This window comes from Elephas maximus, chromosome 27, assembly GCF_024166365.1.
Source record: "Elephas maximus indicus isolate mEleMax1 chromosome 27, mEleMax1 primary haplotype, whole genome shotgun sequence".
NCBI classification, from domain to species: Eukaryota; Metazoa; Chordata; class Mammalia; order Proboscidea; family Elephantidae; genus Elephas; species Elephas maximus.
Window position 1 is genome coordinate 29,799,284 of NC_064845.1, and position 23,410 is coordinate 29,822,693.

Consider the following 23,410-nt stretch of genomic DNA (forward strand, 5'->3'; position numbering starts at 1 on the left):
AGCGTTATTAGTCTTCTTTGTACCGTGGGCTTCTCTGGCAGTCTGTTGAAGCCAAGGGCTCCCTCCTCAGAATGATGTGTTAAACGCAGGATGAAACACATAGGATTAAAAAGGAAGCCATGTGGAGAAATTAGAATCCTGGTGCGTTGCTGGTGGACTGTAAAACGGCAGTCACTGTGGAAAACAGTTTGGCAGTTTCTCAAAACGTTCAACATGGAATTACCATATGACCCAGCAATTCCACTCCTAGGTATATACCCAAAATATCTGAAAGCAGGCACTCAGATACTTGCAGACAAATTTTCAAGGCAGCATTATTCACAACAGCCAAAAGACAGAAACAACCCAAGTGTCCACCAACGGATGATAAACAGAACCTGGAACATACACATGATGGACTATTATTATTCGGCCATTAGGAAAAATGACGTTCAGATACATGCTACCACATGGATGACCCCTGAAAATATTAGCCCTTAGGGAGTTCATGAACTTCAATTTAAGAACAAGTGATTGGGGAAGGACTCTTCTGGGATGGTCAAAGTTTTTTCTTACAGGAAACAGACGGTGTGCAGAAAAGTTTTAAAAACCCAAAGATGCACAGAAAAATCCTGCTCGGGATCAGTCAGGGAAGAAAAGAATGAGCTGCAAAGAGAAGTCTAACCTTGACTTTCTCCCCAAACCCAACGCTATTCATGACGTGCCTTTAAAATCCTACATTAAGGAATTACCCAGAGAATTTGCTTGGCCCCAGCCCTGCAGACAAAACATGTTTTATGTCCTGATGGCAGGTGAAGGGAGGCAGCACTGAGAACTGGAAGATCCAGATGAGATCCAAGCTTCAGTCTTAGTCCCCTTGTTTTCTGCCATTAACTAGCCCTGTTAGCTTGGTCAGGTCACCTAGTTTCTGAATTGAAACTTCCTGTCTATAAAATGAAAAGTTTGAATTAAACCATCTCTGGAATTCTTTCTAGCTATGACTTTGTGATTCTAAGATAATGCATAACTATCTGGAAGCAATGTTAACGAGTCAAAAGCCCGAAGCCACCATCCTGGGCACAGCTAGCTGCTGGGCTCTGGGGGCACCTTCTTTCTGGACTTGGAGAGTCCTTCCCAAGAAGGTTACACACTTCCCTGAGGTTCCGTAGCCAGACTGCCTTCCCTGGAGCTGCAGTGGAGGAGCCTCAGTCAGATCTGAGCATTGAGCTCCCTCTGAGTCAAGAGACATTTTCATACTTGGGGAAACTCCTTTCTGAGAAGCTGGTTCTATCCCCCTCACTGTCCCCAGCAGCGGAGGCAGTAGTCAATCTGCTACTCCCAGAAGATGCTGCAGACTGGCTAGAAAGCCAAGCTGGGGCTCAAGGAATATCAGAAGCCCCTACACTAGCCACCTCCTGGACGCTGTCATCCTCTGTCCCTTCTCAGAAGACCTACCCAGCACCTATCGTTTCTGTCTGGGCTTCTTGCATTCTGGGACAGCCAAGTCCGTCACCTACACGTACTCCCCTGAACTTAACATGCTGTTTTGCCAGCTGGCAAAGGCCTGTCCAGTGCAGCCATGGGTCACCTCAACACCCCCGCCCAGCACCTGTGTTCACACCATGGCCATCTACCAGACGTCAGCATATGATGGAGGTCGTGAAGCACTGCCCCCACCTTGAGTGCCGCTCTGACTATAGCGATTGCTTGGACCCTCCTCAGCACCTCATGCAGTGGGAGGAAACCTGCATGCTGAGTATTTGGAGGACACCATCACTCTATGACATAGTGTGGGGTGCCCTAGGAGCCACCAGAGGTCGGTTCTGACTACCACCATCCACTTCAACTTCATGTGTAACAGCTCCTGCATGGGGCGCATGAACCCATTCTCACCATTATGACAATGGAAGACTCCAATGGTAATCCGCTGGGACACAACAGTTTCGAGGTGCATATTTGTACCTGTCCTGGGAGACACAGATGTACAGAGGAAGACAATTTCCACAACAAGTGGGAGCCTTGCCCTGAGCCACCCTCTGGGAGGATCACTACGCAAACACTGCCCACCAGCACCAGCTCCTCTACGAAGCCAAAGAAGAAGCCACTGGATGAAAAATACTTCACCCTTCAGATCCATGGGCATGAATGTTTCAAGATGTTCCTAAAGCTCAATGAGGCCTTGGAGCTGAAGGATGCCCAGGCTGGGAAGCAGCCAGAGGGGAGCAGGGCTCAATCTAGCCTTCCCAAGTCTAAGAAAAGGCAATCTACCTCCCACCATAAAAAACTAATGTTCAAGAGAGAGCAGCCTGACTCAGACTGACGTCCTTCACTTCCTGTCCCCCATTTACACACCCTGCCCCTGCCTTCCTTCCCTACCATTTTGAAATTCACATGCTTGAACCCCTGCTTCATACAGGTGTGCCTCCAAAACACTCAGGAACTTTTCACTTACCTTGGTCTGGGCCTCCACTAAAGATGTTGGCCTACACTGGTGTTTTGGGGGGCATGAGGGCAGCTGGGACAATCCAGCTTAGATTTTAAGGTTTTTACTATAAAAAATGCTTGGGAGAGAGAGGATAGCATTCCTGCATGTAAGAATTAGATTTTAAAACCAGTCATAGAACTGGCCATACCTGGGTTGGAAGCCTAGGTCACCAGCAGACTAGCCAGGGAAACTATCTCAAGGTGTTTCACTCCTCCTGACAGCAATGTGCACGTCTGTGAAATGCTGACACCCACCACCTACCTCGTGGGGTTTGACATGAGGTTAATGAAATGATGTGTGTAGGACTCAAAGATCCCAGAGGGCTGGAAGTCACCAGGCTGCTGGCCTTAAAACCGTCTTAGATTACATGGTATCTGGGACTTGGCCTCTGGGGAGTGCTGGTCCCCCTGTCCCTGTTGGTTGATGGATTGACTGGGCAGCTGCTTAAGGGAAGGGAGTTTCCAAGTCCCTTTTCTGCTGACCTAGCCACGTCCTGTCTAGCCTCCAGGTAAACCTCAGCACCTAAAAGGAAACCTCGCCCCATCCCACCCCCTGGAGGATTCCAGCTTTTCCGTGGGATCTGCACCCACCACCATGTCTTACTGCCCCCAATGCTCAGAGTCGAAGTTCTTTGCACTCTGGAAGGCACGTTTGCATTCTTCACCTGTATCCCTTCTCCTCGCCCCTTTGTATATCCCATTTTTATACCTGTTTCTTATTTTACAATAAAATTTGCTATCAAAAAAAAAATACTAATGAGACTTTAAATTTCTTCTCACCCTATGTCATGGATTGTATTGTCACCCCAAAATTGTATTATGTGTACCAACTTGGTTAGGCCAGGATTCCCAGTGTTCTGTGATTGTCCTCCATTTTGTGATTGTAATTTTATGTTAAAGACGGGTAGGGTGGGATTGTAACACCCTTCCCAGGTCACCTCCCTGAGCCAATGTAAAGGGAGTTTCCCTGGGATCTGGCCTGCACCACCTTTTATGTCTCAAGAGATAAAAAGGAAAGGGAAGGAAGCAGAGAGTTGGGGACCTCATACCACCAAGAAAGCAGCACCAGGAGCAGACCGCAACATTTGGATCTGAGGTTCCTGTGCTGAGATGCTCCCAGACCAAGGGAAGACAGATGCATCACAAGGACCTTCCTTCAGGGCCCACAGAGAAAGAAAGCCTTCCCCTGAAACCACCGCCCTGACTTTGGGCTTCTAGTCTACTGGACTGAGAGAGAATAAACTTCTCTTTGTTAAAGCCATCCACTTGTGGTATTTGTTATAGCAGCACTACATGACTAAGACTCCCTACACTCACAGTAGGAAAATGCCTTCTAAATGAGAATTTTTCAGAGGCTTCAGAAATACCTACACAAATCACGTAGTCAGACAATTTCAGGCTTGGAAGGAATCTTAAGCAACACTTGCCACTTCACCAATCCCAGAGAACAGGCGAGAAAACTGAGGTTCAGAAAAGTGAAGAGAGCTGGGGTCACATAAAGAGGCAATGTTAATAAGCTGCTGTGACTATTGCTATTTAGTACTAGCAGGATCTTTTCCCCAACAATTTTTATATGTACAATTCAGTGACATTGATTACATTGAAAATGTTGTACAACCATTACCACTATCCTTTTCCAAATTATCCCACCACCATTAACAGAAACTCAGTGGCCCCTAAGCACTGACTTCCCCTTTACTCTTCCCTCCCACCCCGGCAATCACTAATAAGCTCTGGTCTCTCTAAAAAAAAAAAATCGGCCTATTTCATGTAAGACGGATCAAACAGTATCTCTCTGTGACTGACTTATTTTGCTCAGCATGATGTTTTCCAGGTTCGTCCACCTTATAGCATGTATCAGGATTTCATGGCTGAATAATAGCCCATTGTTATGTATATTCCATTTTCTTTATCCATTCATCTCTTAATGGACATTTTTCTTGTTTTCAAGTTTGGGCTATTGTGAGTTGGGCTGCAATAAACACTGGTATACAGGTTGCTGTTTGCATCCCTGCTTTCAGTTCTTTGGGCCACATGCTTAGGACTGGGACTGCTGGGTCATATGTTCTACATTTAACTTTTCTGAGGAACCACCAAACTTTTCCACAGCGACTATGGCATCTTGCATTCCCACCAGCAATGAACAAGGGTTCCAAGTTCTCCACATCCTTGCCAACACCTCTTCTTTTCCTCTTTTTTTTAATTATACCCATTCTAGTGGGGGTGAGGTGGTATGGCATTGTGGGTTTGATTTTTTTTAATGACTAATAATGTTGAGCTAGCACCAGCAGAATTTTAGGATTTGTCATTGGTAATAAAAGCAAGCTCATCCGTTCATTTGAAGACAGACAGAAATAAACCTCCAATAAGCTGAGCATAGAATACGAACTGCAAGAGGAAGCAGGTGGCTGGGGTACTGGCACCAAAGGCAGTGTACTCTACCTGGGTCAGGGTCAAAGCTGAGGGCCTCATTATACACTGTAACCTCCCCATCACTGGCAACAGCACCCATCTCTCTCAAACATCATGTCTACAAAATCCATTTCAAACAACAGCCATCTAGTTATTTCCAAAGAGAGAATGGATGAATGACCCTGGCTCCTAAGGTCAATAAAACCAATGTCCAAGTTTTCGGTTGTGAATAAAATCTCAAAAGGACAGAATTTAAGAAAATCCATACTTCTTAGGAAGTTTCAAGTTTCAGAAGAAACTGATTTGAGAATAACTTTGACCTGCCTTCTGTGTCAGCCCTGAAATATAGTGGCTAATTAACCAACAGTATTTTTACTAATACTCTCATCCCTACCTTCAGGGTATGTGATTATTGGATACTGATCCAATAATGTATATTTCCAGAATCCCACCCATGTGTGTAGACTAGCTTTACAAGGAAAGAATTAGAAACTATGAAGTTATGGGGAATTTTGATTGAATTATGATTTCAACTTCACATTCAATTAACCAATTTATTCAAAGTGCTTTCAAACCCTGTATTATGATGCTTAATTAGTAGGTTACATTCTGCCTTCTCCCCCACTACACACACACAACCAGCAAAGTAACCACAACCATCCAACCTTCCAGATGACCTGCCAGTCACAATGGAGGCTCCTGTGGAGGTTATGCATCTCAGGTTGTAGCTTATGCTTGTAATGTGCTCTAGAAACCTTATAGAAAAAGTTTGGCTTTCACAATTATTTTCTTTGAGCTTCTCTTTGACTGAGATCTCACAAAGCCTCTCAAGATCTTCTAGACTAGATGCTACATACTGCTGGTTTGCCAGCTCCATTATTTCATCTCCTCAAGGAATTCCCAGAGACAGCAGTGCCACCTGCTGGTAGGGAGGGCACAATCTGCTTTCTGGAAAATTTTTTTTTTTTTTTTTTTATGGGTGACAGGAATGGCAGCCTAGATTTCTGTCTTTGGGAGCCTTTCTTTTCTAGACCACATTATAAGCATAAGCTACCACCTGAGATGCATAACCTCCACAGGAGCCTCCACTGTGACTGGCAGGTCGTCTGGAAGCCATATAAAGCAAAGCCAGGCTAGCCAACAATGAGGCACTTCTGCCTGGAAATGCCTCCTCAATGCTGCAAATGCAAGAGCCTCACTGAATTCAACATTTCCTGGCTCTCCTTTTCCCCCACTGCTTCAGCATCGCATAATAGCACTCCCAGCCCCGACCTGTGGCTATGCTATCTAGCTCTGTCTCACATCCTAAGGAAGGTGCTCAGACCCCTCTCAATGTGAAGGCTCTTACATGTACACAATGTGACACAGATCCTTCTCAAAGGACACTACTCCTTAGGCATGCAGGTTGGACTCTAATTTCTTTCATTTGCTCTCCATCCTCCCGGTGACTTACCCAAGGGACAGAAACAACAGAAAGGAAATGATTTTGTTGTTTTGAAAGTAACGGTAACGAGTTTTCATTGATTCAGACAATAAAACCTTGTGCTATAGGTCACTGATACATGTTGCATCCCTCAAGATGAACTAAGCCTGCCAATCTTCCTGGTTTCCCTTCCTTAAACTGATCAGTATTTTTCGACCTTTTCAAAGCCCCTTCTGTAGGCTGAACGTAAGAACTGCATGCCCTTTGTGTAGTTTTCACAGGCAGTCCCCAGTTACAAACGTGCCACTAACGTGCAACCTGTAGTTACAAACCAATCCCCGTAAAGCCTATTTACATTAAAAATTTGAGGTGTATACAAAGGTTCGTAATAATAAACTGGCGCTACTTTGGGAAGCGCATTAGAACACTGTTATTATTACCATATTATCATGTTAAAGATATTTTAGTGTAGCTGGAAATGATTCTTTAATGTTTATGTATAGAAAAGGAACACTACATCCTAAGACAAACATTTGATTAATTGACGTTAGATACCAACCGTACCTAACTGTTGCGACTTACGTACAAATTCAAGTTAAAGACAGATTTAGGAGCGGAACTCGTTCGTAATCCAGGAACGGCCTGCATGACAAAAATGACATTTTTTTTTCTTTAGACCTGAAAGCATATAGTTTTTCAAGTTATACCACCTCTCTCAACCTTCAGAATTCCTTCCCCCACCATCACCAATACCAACTTAAAACTTTTAGGCAAAGTTTTAAGTTATTCCCAATAATTTGCTTTGTGTTCCAACCACTAACTAACAACCTGTATTTCACTTTACTAGGAACAGTTGTTATGTTCCCAGAGACCTTGAGCTTCACAGCAACTTCTTTTACTTTCATGCACCTCAGAGTTCTCTGCTCCCTAACAAATCTAAGTGCTCCCTCTTCAATTTTTTTTTTTTTGTGACTTGTCAAGCTAATTGGTTTCCTATCAAGTGTAGACATTTTGTCAGGATGCAGGGGCGGATTAAGCAGTAAGCAAGGTACTCACGGGATTACATTAAGCGAGGTGTGCAACAGGCTTAATTGTGTTTGCTTACCAATCAGTAGGGCACAATTTCATGGGGGTTTCATCACCACTTTCATGTGGTGAAAAACCGGTAAAATTTTGACTACAGACTAGTAAGTAGGCACAAGTAGCCCCATGTGTACCTTGCTCATTGGATAATCCATCTCTGGAGTATGTCTTAGATGTTTGAAAATCATACTGTTTCCTAAAGAAACCAATCTGTAGCAAGAAGAGGAATAAAAGGGCTTTGAAAAGGTATCAGGATGTCTCCAAGGAATCAGGTAAATAAACACCTTTGTTAATCTCATGCCAGAATAAATTCTAAGTCGATGACACTGAAACTCCAGAATACAGGAAAATTAACAAAGTAGTTAACCACTGGAAAACTGAAGGGACCTTTTATGTTTCACTGTAAGGATGTACAGTATACCCTTCCTATTGCAGGTCTGCGGAAATGGAGGAGAGAGGTAGGCGATACCCTGCAGTTTTAATCTGCTCCGAAACTGCTGCACACACCTCCCCTTTTCAAAGTGTGGTTTACAAGAGAGATTCCCTCCCCACACATCCCTTTTCTGCCAGCCAAATGGTCTTCTTCAAACACACCCTTTTCAAAGAACTGAGGAGGTCTGAAGAGGCTTAATTTAGACCCTGTGTTCCTCTCCCTACAGTCCACTAATAAGCAGAAAACAAGTAATTACGCGCTTCAACAGCCCCTGAAAAACCTCAGTTTACAGCGACCTCCCCCCCCCCCCAAAACACACACACAAAATCTGTCTTCTTGAACAAGAATCTCAGTGTGCTGACCTGGTCCGCAGTTCACTGCACGCATTTCTTTCCTCACAACTTACCAGTCACCAGTTAAGGGTCTCATTTAGACCTGCTCCGCCAGCGCCCAGCTGCTTAGAACATTTTTACCCCTGTAACCAATCTCTGGGCCCTTCAGCCTACTCAGAGCGCCCACCTGCGGGGAACCTGGGCCCTTCAGCCCGCTCAGAGCGCCCACCTGCGGGGAACCTGGGCCCTTCAGCCCGCTCAGAGCGCCCAACTGCGGGGAACCTGGGCCCTGCAGCCCGCTCAGAGCGCCCACCTGCGGGGAACCTGGGCCCTGCAGCCCGCTCAGAGCGCCCACCTGCGGGGAACCTGGGCCCTTCAGCCCGCTCAGAGCGCCCGACTGCGGGGAACCTGGGCCCTTCAGCCCACTCAGAGCGCCCACCTGCGGGGAACCTGGGCCCTTCAGCCCACTCAGAGCGCCCAACTGCGGGGAACCTGGGCCCAGGGCTCGCCTGCAGGTCCAGCGGGCAGAGAAGCTTCTCCGGGCGACACTCGGGCTCGGTCCCGGGGTCACGCCGCCCCCACCCCGCCCGCACCGGGGCAGAGAGCGCTTCTGCACAGCTGCGCCTGCAATTGGGCGTCGCTCACAGCCCCGGGATCAGTGCGGGTCCCCAGGCTTCAGAGGTTCGCGTCCCAAGGCCTGGGCCACTTTAACGTGACACTCCATTTCTTCCCTCATTTTCCCGCTGCATTAATGCCACCTTCTGCTGGGCCCCAGCCCGGGTCCGCACCTGGAACGCCCCCACCTCACCACCAGCGCCCTTTACCTGCCAGCATCCCTCTGGGCGGGAAACAAAGGCGGAGGTGACGCTGCCAGGTGGGCAACTCCTCTCCGGTGGCCCCGTCTCCGCGGTGGGGAGGATGTAGAGACGGGTAAGAGGGTAGGAAAGGGAAACCGAGGCACCGAGGGGTGGCTGAGCCTGGGTCTGCGGCCACCTCAGAAGCGAGGCTCCCTGAGGGTAGTTAACCCCAGACTACCCCCGCCACGCCCCGCCCTGCGATCCCGCTCACCCGGAGGGCGAAGGCGCGATAGGACCGGCAGCCCCACCGCCTCGCTCACCTCAGGACAAGCGCTCCGGCTTCTTCCGACGGCGCGAGAGAAAGCCCTGCCGCTCGCGCACGCGCACTAGCGCTCTCGCGCCTTCGCCCCTCTAGTGCACACGCGCCCCTCTGACCAGGCTCTGGCCCGCCCCTGCCCTGACCGTCAGCGTCCGCGACAGCCAATCCGCTCACACGGGAGACCAAGCGCCGGTCATGTGGCCACAGCAGCCAATCACCAAATTGCCCTCAGCATCACAGGTTCCTAGGTCCCTGGGGGCTCCTTTACTACCTGTGGAGAGGGTGCGGGGCATGCACAAAAGACTGAGTCTCCGTGTCGGGGGACTGAGAAGCGCTCGATTGATCATTTGCTACATCTGTTAGTTTCTAAAATCCTAATATGAATAGTCATCACCTGGGTATCTTGTCAAAATGCAGATTCTGATCCAGTAAGTTTGGGGTAGGGACCTGAGAGTCCACCTTTCTAACTAGCTCCCAGGTGGTGGTGATGCTGCTCCTGGTCCCAGGACCACCCTTGAGGAGCAAGATTTTAAGGAAATCTGTCAGGAAGCGTCGGTTTTGCACCTTCCCATGTTATTTTCAAGTCTTGAGACCTCTTCCTCCAGTGATGCAGAGCATTCCAGTGACTGACTAAGCACTGGGTGTCCTGGTGACGCTCATAGTTTGGGCACCGGCTGAGGGACAAAAACCCGCTAACCAAACCCACTGCTATGGTGTCAATTTGGACTCATAGACCCTACAGGACAGAGTAGAACTGCCCCATAGGGTTTCCAAGGCTGTAAATCTTTAGGGAAGCAGACTGCTTTGTCCCAGGAGCAGCTGGTGGATCGGAACCCCTGACCTTCCACCACTCTGCTGTGTTTAATTCCCGCACCACCCACCCTTAGGCTAAGGGTCAACAACCTATGCCAACTTGGGGTTGGAGTGTGGAAAGTAGAAATGGAGACTGTATGATCCTTGGAAATGACAGGACTGTTTGTTCTAAAATAGTGGGCATGTGTTTCTGAGCGGCAGCTCTGCCAGACTCTGGCATAAAGTGCCCCCTACTTTGTGGAATTTACAGCCTGTAATAGAACTCCAAGGGCAAGTTCAGGAAGGGAGCTTGGAGTACAGGAAAAAGATGCAGGTATCTGATGTTTGCAGTCTCAGCTAGAGTGGTTGTAATCTAACCTGCCTTAGAAGTCTTAAAAAATTTTCCAGATACTCTTCTGTAATTCCAGAGTCAGGACATCAAGAAGCCCATTTCCTCCGCCATCTCTCAAACTTGACGTGAACTTAGTGTACAGACTGTGCATCTAGAAGCTTTGTTGTTCAGCATAGCCAAGCTCTTATTACCCAGTGTTGTACTGATGTGCTCCAAGAGTCTAAGGGCTAAATTCTCCAAAACTTTCAGACCAGGTGGTGTGATATTCCACCACACTGCTTCAAGCAGTTATCTCTCACTCTTCATCAAGGGGAATAAACTGCCACTTAGAGAAAACTTTGTCCTTGTTGGTGTGTCTTATCAGGACTAGAAGTGAAGCCCAATTAGAAACCTCAGAGATTGTTCATCACATTGCTCAGTATCAGAGCAGACATAGCATAAAATTCAGAGTTTCTGGGAACACATTAAATCAAGTTCTGGTTACAGCAGGAATAAACAGCTGTCCAATGGAGAAAAATACATTTGAAGTCTCAAAGAAAATTTCCTTTGCTGTCTTTTATGGTCGCTATGAGTTGGAATCAACCCGATGACAATGGTTTTGGTTTGACTTGGTTTTAGCATTAAACCAACTGGAGGAGTCCTGGTGGCTCAGTGGTAAAGTGCTTTACCGTTAACCAAAACTCAGTGGTTTAAACCCATCAGGCTTATCATGGGAGGAAGATGTGGTGACCTGCTTCTGTGAAGATTACAACCTTGGAAGCCCTATGGGGCAGGTCTTCTCTGTCATATAGGGTCGCTATGAGTCGGAATCGACTCCACGGCAATGGGTTTGATTTCGGGTTTATCATTAAACCAGTGGTTCTTAAGTGTGGCTGTGCAGTAAAGGTTTTAAGGGTGTAGATTTGGGGCCCCTGTACCCAGAGGTTCTGCTTGGTGTCAGGCGTGGAACCTGTGTAGCTACAGGTTTAAAAAGTCCCACAGGTGATTTGCTATCCAGCATGTGTGAGAACACCTGTGTAAGTTGCTAGATCAATGGAGTCATTCTCTCACAAGGAAAAGTCACCTCTGCAACACAGATCACTAATGACACGAAGACTGTGAAAACAGAGGGCATTTTCCACACAATATGTGAGAATACGTAAGAAAGGCCAAAAATCATCCATAGGAAATAAATACACCAAGGACAGTTCAGTGGTACAAATTGAAAAGCCAGGTCCACAACTCAGTTTCATTGTAGATGATTAGCTAAATATTTCAAAAAGAACCTATTATTTTTGTAAACCATGCCAAGCGAACCAGCTCTCTCGTGATATCTTCACTTATACTATGCCCCTCTTACCAAAAGCAAATTCCTGGTTGAATATCATTAACAGTTATTCTCTGAGGCTTTTCCAAAAGTGTGTAAGGAGTCACCAGGGGTACTTGTTAAAATGCAGATCCCCAGGACTCACCCCAGAGTCTCCTGTTACCTCTCTCATGTAACAGTCCTGAAGTCAGTATTGGTTAAATGGGAGTCGAGACTGGACCTCCTGATAGAGAGCATCTACACATAGGCAAGCCCTCAAGTAAAAGAGCTATGATATTAGTTTAGTTTGCCATGCTGGCTAAATATAGGAGGGCCATCCCATTTTTAAAAACTCCAAGAGATTCTCCGTTCTGTTTACTGGGATTTTATGAAGCTCTGTCATTATTATTATTTTTTTTAATAAGGCATCGGGATGCTGTTGTTGCACAGAGTTTTTCTATGAAATGATGTGTAATGCAGTGGAGCTTGACTCAGTTTTTAACTCAATTAGTGAGGTCCCCTGAGAACGCTCTCCTAACAACAGCCATCTTTTTCTAAAGTGACTTTATTTGTGACACCAAAAATATGGAAGCCCAATGTGTGAGCCTTCAAACTAGCTTCTGTCCTGCTCTGATGCTTCTAAAAATATATTTCACACCATCCAAACGGGAGGAATGTTTTTCGCCTTGTAAACTTGTAGCTCTATCTATTGGGTAAAATAAGGACAGATTTCACTGATATTTAACTAGCATGAATACTGTGAATTTTAAACTAGAAAAAAAATTGTTTTTCCTTTATGGGTGTCATCATTATAAACAGAGGCAACAGGAGACAAAGAGATGCTTACTTGAGGATATGAATTTGTATAAAGCACATCTAGGCCCTTATTCATTTTCTGTTTCTCAGTCTACTTGCCTCACATACGTAACTCGGCCCCACCTCTCTGCCCCTTGATAACTTAGCTCCAGCCACAACTATCTTCTTAACTTTTCCTCAAATACTCCAAGCCCACTCTTGTCGCAGGAACACACTACTCTCTCTCTGGATGGGATCTTCTGCCCCCATGTACGCACAGGGCCCTCTCTCCCTCATTGAACAGATCTTTGCTTAAAGGAGTCCTTGTCAGAGAGGCCTTCCCTGGTCAAATGATCCAAAGAAGCATTTCCTCCAGCAACCGGTGCTCTCTAACCAAGCCTTTCTCAACCAGGGTTCCGTGAGAGAATTTCCCTAGAGAAAACCATGTCAGTGACTTTTTTCATACCTCCCAAGGATGGTACATAGCTAACATCCTTCTAGTTGCGTACAAGAAGTTAATTCATTGTATGTAACAGGTGCTTTAGGGCATTAGTGTTTAATTCTCCCATGGTACTGATAGAAAAGGGCTGCTGTAAATGGTTATCCCACTGGATTTTTCTTCTGAGCTCTTATCAACATTTCATGAATGATTTCTTTGTCTCTAGAATGTAAGCATATGGACCTTGATTTTGTTCCCTGCTTATCCTCCATGCCTGGAACTGGTGTATAGTAAGAAGAACAAATCCACTGCAGTCCAGTCCATTTCAACTCATAGTGACCCTATAGGACAGAGTAGAACTGCCCCATACAGTTTCCAAGGAGCACCTGGTGGATTCCAAATGCTGACCTTTTGCTTAGCTACCATAGCTCTTAACCACTATGCAACCAGGGTTTTCCTGGGATAGCGTAGACACTCAAAATATATTTGTTGAATAAACTCCACAGCAGCAATTTGTTATAACTTTTTAAAAGCTTTTCCATTTTTAAAACAATTCATGTTAAAACTTCTATATGCACAAATATGTATATTATGGATTTCCTGAGTGGTATGATAAGACAGAAAATGTTAAAAGAATTGGAAAAGCTAAAAAGATTAGTCCAGATACTAATAAAAGAATGCTTTCATCATCCAAAAGTAAATGACCAACTGCTCAATCAGAATGAGAGATGGGGGAGGGGTTAATAATTTGAGGATGTTTTCTACAACCCTTAACAACAGAAAATAGAGCGGGCTTTCATTTTTTTTTTCTTTTTTTCATTCCAGACAGGATCAGAAATGGACTCTAGAGATTGCTGTGGGTGAGCCACTCAGTAAGAATTAAAAACATAATTGAATTCTGCATCCTCATGAAACAGAGGAAAACCAAGAAACCTGTTCATGCACTCTAGATTTTTAAAAAGGAAAATAGGATCAATGTAGGCCCCACTTAGGAGATAATTGAAAGGAAGTACTTTAAAAAGTCAATAACCCACAAGAAAATCCTATATACTTTTTCCCCTGCTGTCCATGAAAAGTTTGTACCAAGAAATAAAAATAACAAGCATTTTGGGGTAGAAGCTAAAAAGAGAACTGGTAAAGTTAAAGCCATATAAATTACTAGAGAAAAAATAGGGCATTTTCCCCAGACTGGCAAGAGAGCTTATGTGAACAGGATAAAGACACCCAATAAACTATAAATGAGGAGAATAATAACTACACCAGAAAGACTTTGAAAAGCACCTTGCAAGTATCTTAGAAACCAATAAAAGGAGATTGTTTCAACATGTAAATGGGAGGAAGTCACTCAAAGAATAAGTGGGATCTTTGATCCTCGTAAAGGATTTGCTCAAGAATGGAAAAGGGGACATCTTACAGGCTGAATTGTTTGATCCCAATGGAAAGAATTAATGGAGACTTCCTTTCCCATGATGTCCCCAAAGATGGACTAGTTGGAATTACTTGACTGCATGCTACTCAAGATACTTTACCAGGCAGGCTGGACAAAATCAATGTGGACAAAATGTCAGGACAGAGAAATGGAGAATCTGCTGACTCAGATGGGTGGCTTATATCTACAAATGTGTAGCTGTAACCTCATGCATAGAGGGAGTTCAGAGGAGACCTGAAGAATCATGGTCAGAAGAGTCTTACTTTAACACCAGGCAGAGTCACAGAGCCTATAACACTGATTAAAAAATCACTTTATATTTAAACAAAAATCATCTTTGGAAAGAAAGACAATGTGAATTTTAAAAGTAAAAGCATGCTTGATTTGCTGGTTTCAGGAGACATGTGCTGGTCACTAAACAAATGAGAACTGATGACTATCTTCTGGGCTAGTATATTTCTTTCCAATTGACTTTAACTGGGCTCTCCATGATGGCAACAGGGGTACAGACCACAGAATACTGCACAATCAATAGACAGCAACGTGCCCTCCTCTGAATGAAGTCCAAAGAGTAGGAATCCTGAGGGATCACATTAAACATACACCTACTTCTTAACTCCTGTAGTAAAGAAATACTTAAGTGTTTGCTAAGTAGATTACTTTCAAAATTTCACATGCTTCAAATGCCCTCATCATATACACTGTCTTCCTGTTTGACTAGGCAGGATAAGAATTACATATCACCATATTGTATTTTTGCTTATCTCTTATGACCTTACTATTACTTGTGCATTTATTAACCTGTTAAAGTTACAGGTTTAAAATGAACTAAAAGCCCAGCACACAGTAAGCATTCAATAAATGTTAACTGTTTAAATTGACTTAATAAATAAATAAAACTTCAGAAAACCAATGAATAGATTCCAGGCTGTCCACTCTCCCCTCCCAGCCCCAGTGTTCTTTCATTTTGTACTGGGCTCCCTTCTGGAATTTCATCAGCTATCTCCAGCTGTATCAGCAACAGCCCTCTGGCAAAAAGTTCCTGCTAATAAGGGTGCAAAAACCATAGTCTTTATAGATTCTTATAGCTATTTATGGGAGTTCCTGGGTGGCACAAACGGTTAAGAGCTGGACCACTAGCCGCAGAGGCTGGCAGTTTGAACCCACCCAGAGGTGTCTCAGAAGACAGGCATAGTGATCTGTATCTGAAAGTTCACAGCCTTGGAAACCCTGTGGAGGACAGCTCTACTCTAACACACATGGGTCGCCATAGTTGGAGTCAACTTGGGGACAACTGTTTGTTAGCTTACCTAAAAATATTAAGGTTAATGAGTAGTAATCCCATTCATTCACTCACACATGCCCCAGCTTTGAGGAAGAGCTCCTTGGGTATGGTAATTTAGTCCTGATAAGTGTGTAAGGTTTGGGATGCAGCAGTCACCCATAGCTGAGGCATAGACAGATAAAACATGGCATAAAACAGAGAAAGGGAAAAAAGAGTGAGAGAGACAGAGACTGTGGTTTAAGGCAGATGTTACAAGACAGATGCCTATAGGGTGAGACAAGTAAAGCGAACGAATGAAACAGGCAGCGATAAGACAGTAAGAAAAGTTGGGGACTGTGGTATTACTAAATTGCAGCCCATTTTTGCAACATGAGAATGCAAGATCTGCCGTATCTCGTAATTTTTTTTATTAACTTTTATTGAGCTTCAAGTGAACGTTTACAAATCAAGTCAGACTGTCACACATAAGTTTATATACACCTTACTCCGTACTCCCACTTGCTCTCCCCCTAACGAGTCAGCCCTTCCATCGTGATTTTTTTAGAGATCTAGAAATCTGGATTTGTATGAGAACTTAACCCATTTTTAAAAAAGAAATCTCTGTGGGCCAAACAAAACACATCTACAAATCAGATACGAGCCACAGCTACAACCCTTAGCTAAAAGGGTCAATTCCCCAGCCTAAAATCTCTCAAACCCCTTCCCAGAACTGTGTCATATGACCACTGCTAGGTGCAGGGGAGGCTGGGAAATTAAGCTGATTTTTTTGGTTGTTTGCTTTAAACTCAGTGCATCGTTGTAGTAAACCTGGGTTAAATCGTTGTAGTAAAACCTGGATTCAGCTACTAAGCAAGAAGGAGACCACAGACCCAAAGGAGGGAATATGCCCCAGGCTTTGAGGCTTTTTTTTTTTTTTTTTGAATACTAGGTCTAAGGGAATTCCACAAACATTTACCTTCTCAGCAACCTCCTTTCTCCCTGCTCTTGAATGTTCCCTGGAGGTCCCTAAATCAAGCAACTAGCCTGAGTATAATGTGACTTCTACTGTTTTATTATACAACTGCATTCAATTAAAGGACTGCAATCACTGTGCTAAATGTGGCCATTATCAATATAGTGTGTGTCTGAGGAAAGCAGACAAATGGGAAAGGAAATATATGCTAGAAATACCAGGTGCAAGAACTTAAAACCTGAATCCCTGCTTTTCCTGGGGCTTTCAATACATGACAGACGTACTTCTCCTGTCACTGTCCCAGTCTCAAGAGAAGCAAATGTCTGAGGCATCATTAGATTTAAATTACTTAGGAAAATGTCTCTGAAGTCAAAAGCTGTATGAACCAAGTACACATTTCTCGTTTTCACGTCAGTGACCGTCTTATCCAAGAGTTAGATGTACCAACTTTAAAATGTGAAAGAGAAGGCAATAATCGACTAGTAATGATGCAACATCAATGGGTGTGGAGTTGATCAAGCCCTCTGGACTGCCATAGTATTTTCTGATTTTAGATTCTCTGGGCTTTGCCTTAAACAACATAGGAGCAAAACATCTAGTTAAGACACTGAGCAGAGTATCAGTTTCAGGTTTTCTGTAGTCTTTTTTTTTTTTTTCTTTTGAACATTTTCTTGTGGTTTGAGTAAAATTTTACAGAGCGAATTAGTTTCCCATTCATCAATTTATACACATTATTTTTGTGACAGAAATTGCAATCCCCTCAATCCCCAGTTCCTTCCCGGGTTCCCATTAGCCCACCTTTCCTGCCCCTTCCTGCCTTCTGAATTTTGTTCTGGGGAAAATGCTGCCCCTTTGGTCTTGTGTGGTTGATTGTTCTGAGGAGCAGGTTCCTCAAGGGTGTTATTCACTTTAGGGGCCGGTCTTTTTGGCGGAAAGGTGATCTCCAGGAGTGGGTTCAGTTCCAAGTTTGAAGAGTATCTAAGGGCCATAGTTTCAGGGGTTCCACCAGTCTCTATCAGAATGGTAAATCTGGTCTTTTTTATGAATTTGAATTTTGTTCTAGAGTTTTCTCCCACTCTGTCCAGGACCTTCTATTATGATCCCAATCAGAGTGGTTGGTAGTGGTAGCCAGACACCATCTAGTTCTCCTGGTCTCAGGCTAGTGGAAGCTTTGGTTCGTGTGGTCCGTTAGTCCTTTTGACTAATTGTTGCCTTGAATCTTTGATTTTCTTCACTCTTCTTTGCTCCAGACAGAAAGAGAGCAATAGCTCTATCTTAGATGGCCACTCACAAGCTTTTAAGACCCCAGTTGCTACTCACCAAAGTAGGACGTAGGACCTTGTCTTTATGGGCTATGTTATGCCCATTGACCTAGATGTCCCCTGAAACTATGGTCCTAAGCCCTCAAGCCCCATGACTCAATCCCTTAAGGAGTTTGGTTATGGCTAAAAAGTTTCCATAACTTTGCCCCCTGTGTGCTCTACTGTATACGTTGATACATTGGCAGCACTTGCATTTATGTATGCACTCATGGGTGTACTCCCACACCTGTTCAGCTTACATATCTACCTATGTATCCACTCTTAAATTACTGTTTGTGGTTAAGTTATTGCAGAATCGTGTATGTAATAGTATTTACCTGCCAGTGCCTTCCTTTGCCTTGGGCATATGTTGCTGACCTCCCCCTTATTGTGTATTGCCTTTCCCTTTATCCAAGTTAATATGTGTCTACTATTTACTTTGTGATTTTCCTTCCCTCCCGCTCCCGTCCCTGGTAACCATCAAAGAATGTTTCTTTCTGTGTGTAAACCTTTTCTTGACTTTTTATGATACTGATTTCACATAATATTTGTCTTTTTGTGATTGACTTATTTCACTCAGCATAATGTCCTCTAGGTTCATCCATGTTGTGAGATATTTTGCAGATTCATTGTTATCCTTTAACGTTTCGTACTATTCCATTGTGTGTATGTATCGTGGTTTGATTATCCCTTCAGCCAATGATGGGCACTTAGGTTGTTTTTTCTGTAGTCTTAAGAGACCTGGATTTGCTCTTGATTTCTACCTAGAATTTACTATCTTCAAATTTTATGAAGATCATGTTGTACTTAACCTCATTTTCCATTTACTGGGAAGAAAGAAAAATCATTTGCTTCCATTTTTACTTTTTACTCATTTCTCGGCATTTTTGTGGAGCTCTCCCCCACACTCCCCCACCAATGATGAAATCTTCTTTAATTAACCTCTCTAGTCAAAAAGTCATCAGGATTTTCTAGAGCTAATGATGCCTGGGAGCCCTGGTGGTGCAGTCCTTAAGCACTCAGCTGCTAACCAGTATGTCGGCAGTTTGCAGCCACCAGCTGCTCCTTGAAAACCCTACAGGGAAGTTCTACTCTGTCCTGTAGGGTCACTATGAGTCAGAATGGACTCGATGGCAATGGGTTTGGTTTTTTTGGTGGGGGGTTAATAATGCCTGAGGAGCCTGTCAATAGCAACACAAATCCACATATAAACATTAAATCCCTGTTACTGGAGTTGTTTACTCTGGGCCTTGCTGGCCAGCTCTTCGTGTTCCTTCATCTATTTGCATTGAAGTGGGCTCCCAGCTTTTGTAGACTCAATATTTGTGTTTCAATCAAGCCAAGTCTCTTCAGAGTTCATCCTTCTTTACTCTTCCACTGAGAAATGTCAAGGGCTGCCCTTTCCTGTAGTTTTAGGGAATGTCTTGTCCTCATCCTCGTATTCCAAAGCAGGAATCAAATGAGAATTACTGTTTCCCTGTCAATCTAGCAGTTTCACTTCTATTACATTAGCCTTCAGCAACCCATGCTAAGTCTCGTGAGTCAAATCTTAACTTAGGTTTTAAAACTATATTTCAAAATATGAAATACCCTTCTGTCTTAGTTGGGGATTGCTTTGGACTATATATATGGGAAATCCAGTTGCAGTGGCTTATCCAAAATTTTTTAAAACCTTCTCAAAAAGTCCAGAGGCAGGCTGGGGAAGCAGCTGTGCAAAGTCATTGCTGCAGGATTGGTTGCCGGGAAAGCAGCTCTGGGATGGAGAATGCACGTGGGAGTTTACTGAGGAGCGCTCTTGGGATCAATCCCTATGGGATAATGGAAGGAAGCAGGATTGGACAGAGAACAAGTTGGGCTGTGGTGCCGCCACAAGAGGACCTCAGCCAATCACGTGAGATCTGAAGCTGTGATGGTTTTTTAGAATTTTTCTGAGTTGGGGCAAGGGAACAGGCCTTTATACTCCCTCAAAAGCCAGTCACTGGACATGGGTTCCCCACCAGGAAGGAGGCATGACCTTCGGAGAGGTGCCATCTTCAGCTGAGGGTAATTCCCAGAGAAGGCTTATAGCTGAAGGCTATCAGCTAACCACACTCCCAGCAGTGGGGGGTAACAGACTCCAGTCCTGAAGGGGATCTCAGTAGAGAAGGTCAGTGCCCACCACAGTCGTCATATCCTAGGCTCCTTCTACCTTTCTGACCTGCCACTCTTAGCATTTGGCTTTCACGCTCACGGTTGCTTCATGCTCTCAAGATGACTATTCCACCCCCTGCCTTATTTCTGCACTTAAGGCAGAAATAAGAAGGATGCAACAAGGAAGAAGAGGTAATGCCTATATTAAAAAAAGAATGATTTCCCAGAGATGTCCACCAATCTTCTGTTTACATCTCACTGGCCACAACTTGTCACATGGCTATTTCTAGATGCAAGAGCTGATGGGAAATGTATGTTTTAGCCAGACACATTGCTGCCTCGATGAAAGCCGGAATTCAAAGTTTTGATTTTCAAGAAAAAGAGGAGAATGGAGATTGGAATTAGCAACTACCAGTACTCCCACACCATCTGATTTTCAAAACTAGTTAACTCTCTTTGACAAGAAGTTGGCAATTCTCTATAAACCACAAGGATTTATTCCATAATTTCTTCCCAGAAGCCACTTCTCTATCTTGATCACACACTAGTTGTACTACTTCCTTCTGTGGCCACTGCAGGTTAGGATTCCTTTTCTAGTTGTCATGATTATCTCAAAAGAGTAAACGTTAAACTTCTTTCTTACTGATTGATCATTTCTCTCTTTTTCTCTCTCTCACACACAGGCACAGATACATGAGGTTTTACTCTTCCTATGTTTTTGAGAGTAGAATGATAGTAACAAAGTGCCCTCATTTTATCCAGTCTAAAATCATCATTGTATCTTTGTCAGTGTGGGATCAAACTAAAGTGCATCTAGAGATAAAAGAGGAATCATTGGCAAAATGGGTACACAGAGGATAGAGGTATAGCAAATAAAAATACAGGACACCTAGTTAAATTTTAATTTCAGACAACTGACAAATAAATTTAGTATAAATATATCCCAAATATTGTATGGGACACACTGATACTAAATATTTATTTGTTGTTTATCTGAAACTAAAATTTAACTGGTTACCCTGTGTTTTATCTGGCAACCCCGACCAGGAGGAATAGTGTCCACACCATCACAGAGCTCAATACTGCTACTGAGCCCACTTTGACTTCACCTACTCCCCTGGAGCTTTCCCATAAACGTCTAGCCTGAGAACTACTGTCCAGTATGTTTGGAGACTCATCAAGACAGCTAAAGCTGAAGCATTCTTTCCAAAAACTTACTTTTTTTTTTTTTTTATTATTTCCTAGAACACGGACCCCCTCGGGCATGAAGATGAGATTCAAATGGGTCTCTGAATCCACTGAAATTGTGCCCTTATATTGTTTTCGTTTATTTATATGCATTCATTCATTCATCCTTTCATTTAGTCATTTCACAAACATTTATGGCTCCTTACTGTATTCAAGGCACTAAACAAGGTCCAGAGATAACAGTCAAATAACACAGAGTCCCTTCATTCAAGATGCCCCTGTTATATGTGACATAACCTACTCTCGGGTGCAGTTAACGGTGGTGTGCCAGGGACCCTTGGTGAATCCTGCAGACATGGCTGGAGGCTTTCCTGGCAACTTGCCATGGTATAAGTCTGTCATTTGTGAGCACATGGACTCTGAAAACTTGTTAGGAGCACACAGTGCTTCAAAGGGTAGGCCACGCCATTGCATTGAGTACTGAAGGGAGCTTGAAGTGAGGGATAGTCTGCTATCTTGCATTATTAGATCATGTGACTCTTTCCATGCTGGCTACTGTGTAGCATTTACTCTAAGAGGACAGGAGCCCAAATGGGAAGCAAAGAATTGTAATTGGAGATTTTCACTGTCAAGCACTGTGAATGAACAAGAAAGACACTTAAGGGAGAGAAGTATTTTGAAGGTATTTTTCCACAAGACTTGATCATAGACAAACTTCTTAACCTGCCCCTCCAAAGACACGGTTTGGAGAGGGAGTCTGCTGGTTTCTAATCTCTACCCTATGAAACAGCTGAACAGTTTAAGGAAAGAAACCTCACAGGCAGAGATGCTGGGAAAACAGTGCTAGTTATTCTTGAGATTAAGGGCTTTGCTGAAATACTCTCACGACTAATGTCTAACTCTATCATTGACTTTGGACTGGCAAAGAAAAGGGCTAATATCAACCTTCCTTTTTCAGACGTCCTCCCTAAGAACTGAGAATGCAGAACTACCCACTTCTCCTCAGCCTATAGAAAGAAGGGAGCAGATCTTGAACGTGTATTCTACTCCTATGGGCTGTTGTTATCTTTTATTTTGAAGTTTCTGGTGATTAGATTTGAGAGAGAGAAAGAGAAGATAGATTCAAAGATCCCAGATTTATCTGAAAAACACAGCCCATAGCCAGAATGCTCCTTGGAAGCAAGGATGGTGAGACCTGTCTCACATGCCTGGAACATATTATCAGGAGGTTCCAGTCCTGGTGAATTTGACAGGCTTGTAAGGCATACTACAGAAAAGCTTCACCCTTAGGTATGGGCCAAGGGCTCCCCTTCTCAGGATCTATGCCTCAAGGAACCTATGCTTTGGAGGGCTTCCTTAAAATTTTCTATCTTCCTCTTGTAGGTGGGGCAGTACCATTTGGGCAGGATGCCCAGAGCCCAGGCAGGGATCTACATGGACCTTGTTGACTGTTTTGTGCTTTGGAGCACTCCCTAATTCTCTACCTCATGGGTAGGGTTCACCAGATGCCCCAAGAAACTCTGGCCCATATATCCATGGGGTTGTCCCAGAGCTTCTGGGCTAGGCCCTGGATCTAGAATGGCAGTCTGGTGAGCAGATTACTCCTGATGGCAAAAGCAGTACTTCTTGTGAAGGATCACGTGAGATTGGTACACCAGAATGGTGTTCACACATAAATTTTAGATAACTTAAATTCTTTATATAAACAGGGTCTGCACGCCCCATGTGTGACTTTGTTAAAGAATTTGAACTTTATCCCACCAGTAACAGATAGATCAAACTACATTACTCAAAATATAAGATACAGCCATTTCATCTATATCTCTCATTTATACATAAGAAACTAAAGCCTAGAGAGGTCAAGTGACTTGTCCAAAATCACACAGATGATCAGGGAAAGAACTCCAGGTTGACTGATAACTTTACCAACCCATTCACTTTGTGGGCCAGCAGACGTGTCCAGGAAGGCAAAGTTACCTTGACCAACGGTGTATACGTAAGACAGGGATAGGACCAGCAAGATCTCCTGACCTCCTAGGTCAGTGGTCTCTTTTCTCTACCTTCCTACTTAGGCATGTAACCTTCCTCACCACTCCTTCCCTCAGTCCTTTCCAATGGAAATTCTAGGCCTACTCACACCAAAATGTGAGTTTCAGACAGCCAGTTATCACCTAAAATTGAGTTTCTAAATCGGTGTTCC

The 23,410-nt window shown here is 44.0% G+C and overlaps 1 pseudogene; it reads left to right on the plus strand.

Annotated features, from left to right (window-relative positions):
* Positions 1 to 695: 695 nt before the first annotated feature.
* Positions 696 to 2,299, plus strand: LOC126068253 (cellular tumor antigen p53-like; annotated as a pseudogene).
* The last annotated feature ends 21,111 nt before the right edge of the window (positions 2,300 to 23,410 follow it).